Source organism: Azolla caroliniana, unplaced genomic scaffold (genome assembly GCF_043228905.1).
Source record: "Azolla caroliniana isolate FFs.n. ecotype wild unplaced genomic scaffold, voAzoCaro1.0.p SCAF_13, whole genome shotgun sequence".
In the NCBI taxonomy this organism is placed as follows: Eukaryota; Viridiplantae; Streptophyta; class Polypodiopsida; order Salviniales; family Salviniaceae; genus Azolla; species Azolla caroliniana.
Genome location: NW_028230448.1, coordinates 8,379,203 through 8,387,706, shown reverse-complemented (window position 1 = coordinate 8,387,706; position 8,504 = coordinate 8,379,203).

Below are 8,504 nucleotides of genomic sequence, written 5' to 3'. Positions count from 1 at the left end.
ACCTTATTCCAGTGAAGCATGTGCACCTGGAGAAGTGCACCGATTGCCTGGCCGGAAAGCAGAACCGAACCTCCTTCCACTCAAGGCCACCGACGAGACGTAGCGCACCATTGGAGTTGGTGCACACTGACGTGTGTCAAGTAGAAACGAAGTCACATGGCGGAGCCCAGTACTTCGTGACATTCATTGATGACCACAGCCGGAAGCTGTGGACGGCACCGTTGAAGACAAAGAACCAAGTGTTGTGCATCTTCAAAGAACTCCACGCGAGAGTGGAAAGGGAATCGGGCAAGAAGCTGAAAGCGATACGAGCGGATAACGGAGGGGATAACCGGGGGCAGTTCGAGGAGTACTGTCGCTCGAAGGGAATCCGGCTCGAGTTTACTGTGCCGAAGACGCCGGAACTGAACGGGCTGGCCAAGAGGATGAACCGGACCATAATGGAGAGGGTCCGGAGTATGCTGGCGCATGCGAAATTACCCAAGGGGTTTTGGGCTGAGGCAATGTCGACGGCGACATACGTGATAAACAGATCACCCTCAGTACCTTTGGACGGAGACACGCCGTAGAGAATGTGGACCGGTAGGGAAGTATCCTACCGGCATCTGAAGGTGTTCGGGTGTCTCGCATATGTGCATGTGGCAAAGGACCGGAGAGGAAAGCTAGATCCAAAGACCCGGCCATGCATATTCCTCGGTTACGGCGATGACGAGTTCGGCTACCGAGTATGGGACCCGGTCGACAAGAAGATATTCCGGAGTCGTGATATCATCTTCATGGAGGACAAGACACTAGCCGACTGGGAGTCGGAGAAGAAGATGAAGAGCTCCAAGTCGACCGGTGAGGATCAACTCTACGAGGAGCAGTCCCGACCGGCAAGGGACCGGTTAGCACTCGAGGATCCGGCCGAAGACGGTGAAGAAACAGAACCGGCCGAGGAAGATGAAACTGATACCGGAACCGGCCCCGATCCCGAAATGGATTCGGATGAAGAGGAAACGGAGGAGCCGGTTACCGAAGCTCCGGAACGGAGATATCCTCTAAGAGAGAGAAGGGCCCCCCGGAGATTTCCGGAACCAGAGCACGTGCTGCTAACCGACGAGGGGGAGCCGGAGAGTTTTGAAGAAGCAAAGCTTGACACCCATAGCCGCAGGTGGTTAAGTGCCATGCAGGAGGAGATGGATTCCCTGCATGAGAACCACACATATGAACTTGTGGAGTTGCCGAAAGGAAAGCGGGCACTTCGAAACAAGTGGGTGTTCAAGCTGAAACCGGGAGATGCCGGAAACCCCCCGAGATACAAAGCCAGGATCGTGGTGAAGGGGTTCCAGCAGAAGAAGGGCGTCGACTTCGACGAGATATTTGCCCCGGTAGTGAAGATGACCTCCATCCGGACGGTGCTGAGCATAGCGGCAAGCATGGACCTCGAGGTAGAACAGATGGACGTGAAGACGGCATTCCTTCACGGTGACCTCGAAGAAGAGATCTACATGCAGCAACCGGAAGGATTCGAGAAGAAAGGGAAGGAGCACCTGGTATGCCGGTTGAAGAAGAGCCTTTACGGACTGAAGCAGGCTCCCCGGCAATGGTACCGGAAGTTCGACTCTTTCATGACCGACGAAGGGTACCACAAAACGCAGTCCGATCACTGCGTGTTTGTGAAGAAGTTCGAAGGAGGAGACTTTCTAATACTCCTCCTGTACGTGGACGACATGTTGATCGTCGGACGGGACCAAGTCAAGATACGGATGCTGAAGAAAGCGCTTCACCGAACCTTCTCAATGAAGGACCTGGGTCCGGCGAGGCAAATACTAGGGATGCACATCATCCGGGACCGGAAGAAGAAGCAGTTGTGGCTGTCAAAGGAGAAGTACGTGACAAAGGTGCTTCACCGGTTCAACATGTCGGAAGCAAGACCGGTCGGGTCAACCCTCCCGGCAAACTGCAAGTTGTCCAGCAAGCAAAGCCCCAAGACAAACGCTGAGAAGGAGGACATGATGAAAGTACCATATGCCTCTGCCGTCGGAAGCTTGATGTACGCAATGGTGTGTACAAGACCGGACATAGGATATGCAGTCGGAGTGGTTAGCCGGTACATGAGCAATCCCGGCAAAGAGCACTGGAACGCGGCCAAGTGGATACTCCGATACCTGAAGGGCACGGCAAACGTGTGCCTCCGATTCGGCTCCGGTAAGCCCGAACTCGACGGCTTTACCGATTCGGATATGTCGGCTGATGCAGATACCAGCCGGTCCACATCAGGGTATGTGATGACGTATGCAGGGGGAGCTGTTTCGTGGCAGTCGAGGCTGCAGAAGACGGTTGCGTTGTCAACCACGGAGGCGGAGTACATGGCGGCTGTTGAAGCCGGCAAGGAAATAATATGGATGAAGGACTTCATTAGAGAGCTCGGTATCCGGCAGGAGGAGTACCGACTCTACTGCGACAGTCAGAGTGCCATCCACCTTGCGAAGAACGCGGCCTATCACTCCCGGACGAAGCACATCCAGCGAAGATATCACTGGATCCGGGAAAGGATAGAAGACCAGGAGTTCGTGCTGACGAAGATCCACACGGACGAAAACGGGTCAAATATGCTGACCAAAGTGCTCACACCCGACAGGCTGGAAGCGTGCCGGAAGAGGGTCGGACTGGAAAGACATCCCATGCCGAAGTGAAGGGGGAGTTTGTTGGGATTACGGTCCCTCCGGATGGGATGGTCAGATGTCCGGGAATCGGGAATGAAGACCCGAATGAGGAGTACCCGGTATCGGAACCGGATGATGAAGACCCGGTTTCGGATCCGGATGATGAAGACCCCGGCTACGGAGCCGAATGACGAATGTACCCGGAGAGAGATCCGGATGCGGGGACATATTTGTGAATATGTTTGCCAAGGGCCCTCGAGGCTATACTTGTAAATAGCCCAAAAGTCATATGTGTATAAATATGACTTAGGGCAAACAGTTTTGTAGTTGTTGCTCATTTTTCTGTTTTCCACTTAGAGGGAGCGAAGTGAGAGCAGCCGAGAGAGAGAGAGTGAGAGAGAGAGAAAGGAAGAGGTAGACGCCTCTGTGTAATACCGCCGCCTGTGGCGAGGACAGCGAGCTCAAGGTCGTCGCCTTGCAGCTCGCCATTGTACATTCCCTGCGTATAGTGATAGTTGGAGTCTTGCACTCCCGTGGTTTTTCCCGTCTAGGGTTTTCCACGCTAAACCCTGTGCATTCGAGTCTCTCTCTGTGTTTTCGATTTACTGTTGCATTGATTCGTGTTTCCCCGGTTGTGGCCGAGAGGTGAAGGTTTTGAAAGCGTCAATTCCTAACAGGGTATAGCAGGTTCTATAAAGGAAATGCCTATGTGTTGGGACTAGTTTCATTTCCATCCAAGTCTCTTGAAAACGAGTTGGGGGTTGAATGGTTTTGATGCCGCTATGGCTCGTAAATGGCATTCCATCGTAAGTTTCTAGGAGGGGTAACTCACATCCCCTTTGTTGAGATACTGGTCCCTCCGGATGGGGATCAGAGAAGCCGGAGAAGAAGGTAAACGGATTGGAGAGACCAGAAGGATATCCGGAAACCGGATCGGATGAACCCGGAACGGGTCCGGCCGGATTCGGTATGAACCGTTGTCGTGCCTTTCGGCTCCGGATCGTTGCGTGAGTCGGGTGGGAACCACAGAGGTCTTGGACTAGGAGAAAGAAGTTCGTGAGATAGAGATTAATTATGAGTAAATAGCAAAGAGAAAGATAAGAAACTCGTGAATCACACGAGTATACTATATTAATTGGTACTTAGGGTGTTAAGAGAGAAGTAGACGTATAAATCGTGAATCCCACGAATAATTTTTGTATTGATTAATTCTTAATCCAAATAATCAACAACCCTTTATATATTTCTCTCCTCCTTATATAAGGAAGGAAGAGCTAAGCATGGCTTCATGCTTTTTTTTTACAAAAAGTGTTCATGTCCACTAAATGTGCATGTGATGCTTTTTTATTTCCTAAGTATAGGGCTCATGCACGCTAGATGTGCATGAGTTATTTTTTAGTGTCTCGTGTTTTTCTTTTTCATATATTAAAAAAATACACGATTTACCTTTTAATAAAGGTATGCATAAATAAAGGTCTTATACGTATTAAATCTATATTTAAAACACTTAAGATAAGTTAATGTAATGGTAAGGTTGGGGTTTGTCAACGTGGAGGTGCAGAGTTCGAATCATGCCCTATGCAGTAGTGAGTATCTCCTTTTTTTTTACATTTATGTCTCTTTATCCGGCTCTTCCTTGCCGGTATGCCGTTTTCTTCCTTGCCGGTATACCGTTTTCTTCCGGTTCTCACCGAGCACTCCATTCTCTATCCGGAGGGACAAAAATATAATCTCCACATAGTGTGCAACCTACACTACGACACTCGCCCCCTCCAAACCCGCACATCCTCCGGTATGTGCCGAAGTTCTTGATTCTTCGTATCCGTCTTCATCCGAAGCTTCCTCCGATTCTCCCCTTATGTTGACTATGAGTTGCAATCCACTTTCTTCGCTTCCCGCATCATTGTGGTCTTCGTCCGATTGCTCCTCGTTGTCGGCCTCGACTTGGATCACATAAGGTTTGTCGTCGGTCCGCTTCTTGAAAATCTTCACCCGCTTCCCGGCTATCGGCACTCGTAGTATTGTTCCATCCAACTCGGACAGTCGGTACGTCCCGTTGTCGAAGACCTTCCGAACCTCGTACGGCCCGAACCACCTTTTCGCGAATTTCCGCATCGTTGTATGTTGATGGTCCAAGCTACTATCATAGACGATCACCCAATCTCCTTCTTCAATCCTCCTCGGTCGTAGTCGGTGCTTTGTGTCGAACCGGCTTTTGTTCCGAAACCGTGCTTCTTGTTGTCGGCGTGACGCTTCCGCTACATCTTTCGTTCTTCCCTCCAGTTGTCGTATCCGGACCGCTAGTAGGTCTTCCCGGCTCATCTCTTCCTTCCACGGTAGTATTGCCCATGTCGCGATTGCGGTTTTCGTTGGCATTACTGGTGCTTGTCCGGTCATGAGTTCTGCCGGCATGTAACCGGTCACGGAGCTATGCGTCGTCCGATCCGAACATAGTGCATACGGAAGCATTTGTGGCCAATCCTTCACCCTTCCGTCGCATGCCTTCGCAAGTGCTTTCACGATCGGACTATGTCCTCGTTCGATCTTCCCGTTGGCCTCCGGATTGTAGGCCGTTGTCAACGTTAACCGAACTCCATGTTTGGCGAAGAATCCCCTAGCTTTGTCGGAGTCGAGTTCTCCCCGGTCCGCAATCACTTGTCCTACGCAGCCGTACCTACAAAACACTTCTTCCAAAAGAAATTGGCACACCGCGGCACACGTTTTCCTCCGAAGCGCTCGACCTTCAACTTGGTTTGTGAGATCTTCTCGAGCTAACACCAAGTATTTCTTTTGTCCAATCCCGGTCGGCATAGCTACAATGTCGACCATCCACTTGAAGTTGATTGTCGGTGAGAATGTCGGATGCAGCTCATCTCGGTGTCGGACCCCGGAGTAGACTTGACATTTCTCGCAGCTTTCTATGAACTCCGCGACATCTTTATACATGTTCTTCCACCAATATCTTTGCTTGATTTTCACAAAAGTTGCCCATGTTCCTCGATGTCCAGCCCAATCGGATTCGTGGAACTCGGACATTATCCGGTTTCGTTGCTCTTTCGTCCCGACTACTCGAAGTGGTATCCCATCCGGTCTTTTCGGCGTCCTCCATATTAAACCGTTTTCCAAGAAGAACTTTTGGACTTGCCTCTTCTTCCTTCGGATCTCGGCTCTCCTTTCTTTATCATTGGTTGAATCCTCGACCTCTTGTAGCATCTTCCCGATCATCAAGGTTTCCCCCTCGTATTCTTCTTCCCGGAATTCTCGGATCACGTTCACTCGGCACATGTGTTCTGACGTGAAGTAGTCTTCGGAAACTTCTTCATTATCTGATTCGGTTATGTCGTCTTCAAACCGCGCCCTCGATAACATGTCCGCTACCGCGTTGTCCTTCCCCGAGATGTGTCGAACCTCCGGATTAAGTGACTTGACATATGCAATCCACCTTAGCATAGCCACATCCGGTATCGTACAACACCGCATCATCTCGAGTATCGGAAGACAATCCGTCTCGATCACCACTTCAGCTCCGATCAAATAATCCCGATCAGATTTTATCGCCGACACGACTCCCCACAATTCTCTTTTGACTTGTGCATATCCGCGTTGCCTTTCGTTGAGGACCTTTGCTCCAAATCGGATCGGATACCGCGAACCATCCGAGTCGGCTTGATTGATGACCCACCCGATACCGGTTGGACTTGTATCAACCGTTACTATGATTGGCCGCTCGTAGCTTGGCTTCTTAAGTGATTCCGCCCTTCATAGTGTCTTCTTGAGCTTCCTCATGGCTTTAGTGTGTTCCGGTTTCCACTCGAATTTCTTACCTTTCCGCAACAAATGATAGAGCGGGTCCGCTATATGTGCATAGTGCGGAATCCATATGTGATAGAATGCACACGCACCCAGAAACCTTCGGACTTCCGATGTTGACTCACATACTTCCTTCATAGCTTGAATCGCATCGATCTTTGTTGGTGACGGTCTTCGGCCGTAGGGTCCACATAGATGTCCGACCACCAATATTTCTTCTTGCCCGAATGCCGATTTCTCCCCGGAAAGTGTTAGGTGCACATCTTCTAGCTTTCGCAACACTTTCTCGCAATCATGAATATGGTCGACCACGAACTTTCGGCATCCCCGATCATCCATAGTCTCATCTTTTTCTTCCACCGCGCATCCTTTCATCGGAATGTCATCTAGAAACGACATCGTTATCTCCGGGATGCAATCTCGAAGCACCTTGTTCATCGCGTTCATCATATGTGCAACCGAGTTTGTCGCTCCTTGTGGTAGTGTGCACATTCGAACTAGTCCTATCGGTGTCCGCATGGTAGTGATGTCTCGGCTCTCCACGGCTAGTTGGAATTGGTCATACCCCGAGTATAGGTCCCCGATGGAGTATATCGCACGTCCGGCAAAAGCTTCCGCGAATTCGTCCAATATCGGACCGACTCCCGAGTTCCGGATCGTGACCTTGTTCACCGGTTGCAAGTCTTGGATGAATCGGAGTGACCCATTCTTCTTCGGAACCGTAAACCATCGATTTGAGTACGGAGCACTTGATGGCTCTAGAATCCCCATCGCCACCTTCTCCTTGAGCAAGTCGATGACTTTCGGAATATGCGCCCGTGGCACCGGAATCGGCTTCAGATTCCACGGTACATGATCAATCGTGAAAATCACCATCGGCTCCACTATCTTTGGATCAATGCATCCGATCTCCCTCGATGTGAACGCGAATGCTTTGCCATGTTGCTCCAACATCTCTCGAAACCGTTTTTCTTCTTCTTGTAAGAGGAACCCACCTCCACTGATCCGAAGTTTCTTCCAGGTCTCATTTGTGAAGGCATGTCCGATATCCACGGACTTCCGAAGTGTCGGATCTCCCGAGACTTCTTTCTTCTTTTGTTCGCTATCGGCGGGTAGTGGTCCCGCGGCCGGTTTCACCTTCTTCTCCACGGTCTTGTATTTCGTACTTACCATTGCTTCTTCTTTGCGGAGCGCATCCGGCCCCATTTTCGCAACGATCTCGTACATCTCGACCGATTCCACCGGGACTACCCGGTTCCCTTGGCTTTTATCTTCCGCTTTAAAAATCCATTCTCACTTGGGACAAGAGTTCCCTCTTGTTCCTTTCGTGATTTGCCGGCACCGTTAGGAATTGGACGGATTTCCCTCCGTTTTGGCTCCGAATTCGCGCAAAAGCCGCTCCACTATCGAGCACCTTCGTCTCCATCCGTGAAGCTGTGATAAAGGGTTGGCCGAGGATGACAGAATGTGAAACCTCATCCTGCACAAAGAAATTTTGGTCAATTTCGACATCCCCGATCTTTACCATCACATCCGGACAAGCCGCAAATAGGTCTTCTGTCGTTTTCGTGGCTGCCCGAATCTTCCATCCATGGTTGGTGTTTATAGGCCACTTCCCCTTTCGGTAGAACTCCTTGGACATCAAGTTGATCTCTGATCCGTGATCAATCAATGCTAGCACGGGTTCTTTGATGTTGCCGATTCGGACCGGAGTCTCCGTAGTCGCACGGGCCCAGTGTGGCCTTGTATAGTGGGAGTTCGGAATTTCGCCTTCCACTTCGGTGTCGTTCGTTGAAACGGTATTTGCATTCACCCTTGGAGCAATTTCCTCCGTACTTTGTCTCTTCCTTTTCACGAGATCCACGAGAAGATCGTGAAACTCCTTCTTCGCTATTCCGAGTAGTTCCCGCAACGAAAAATCTACCCGGCTATCCAAGATTCTTTCCTCGAACACTCTTTTCAAGTCGGTTTGTTGTTCTATGTCCGAGGCGAGCTTGAATGCCGGAGTCGCCTTTTCTTTTCCCTTACCTCCGGAGTTCCAGCTTT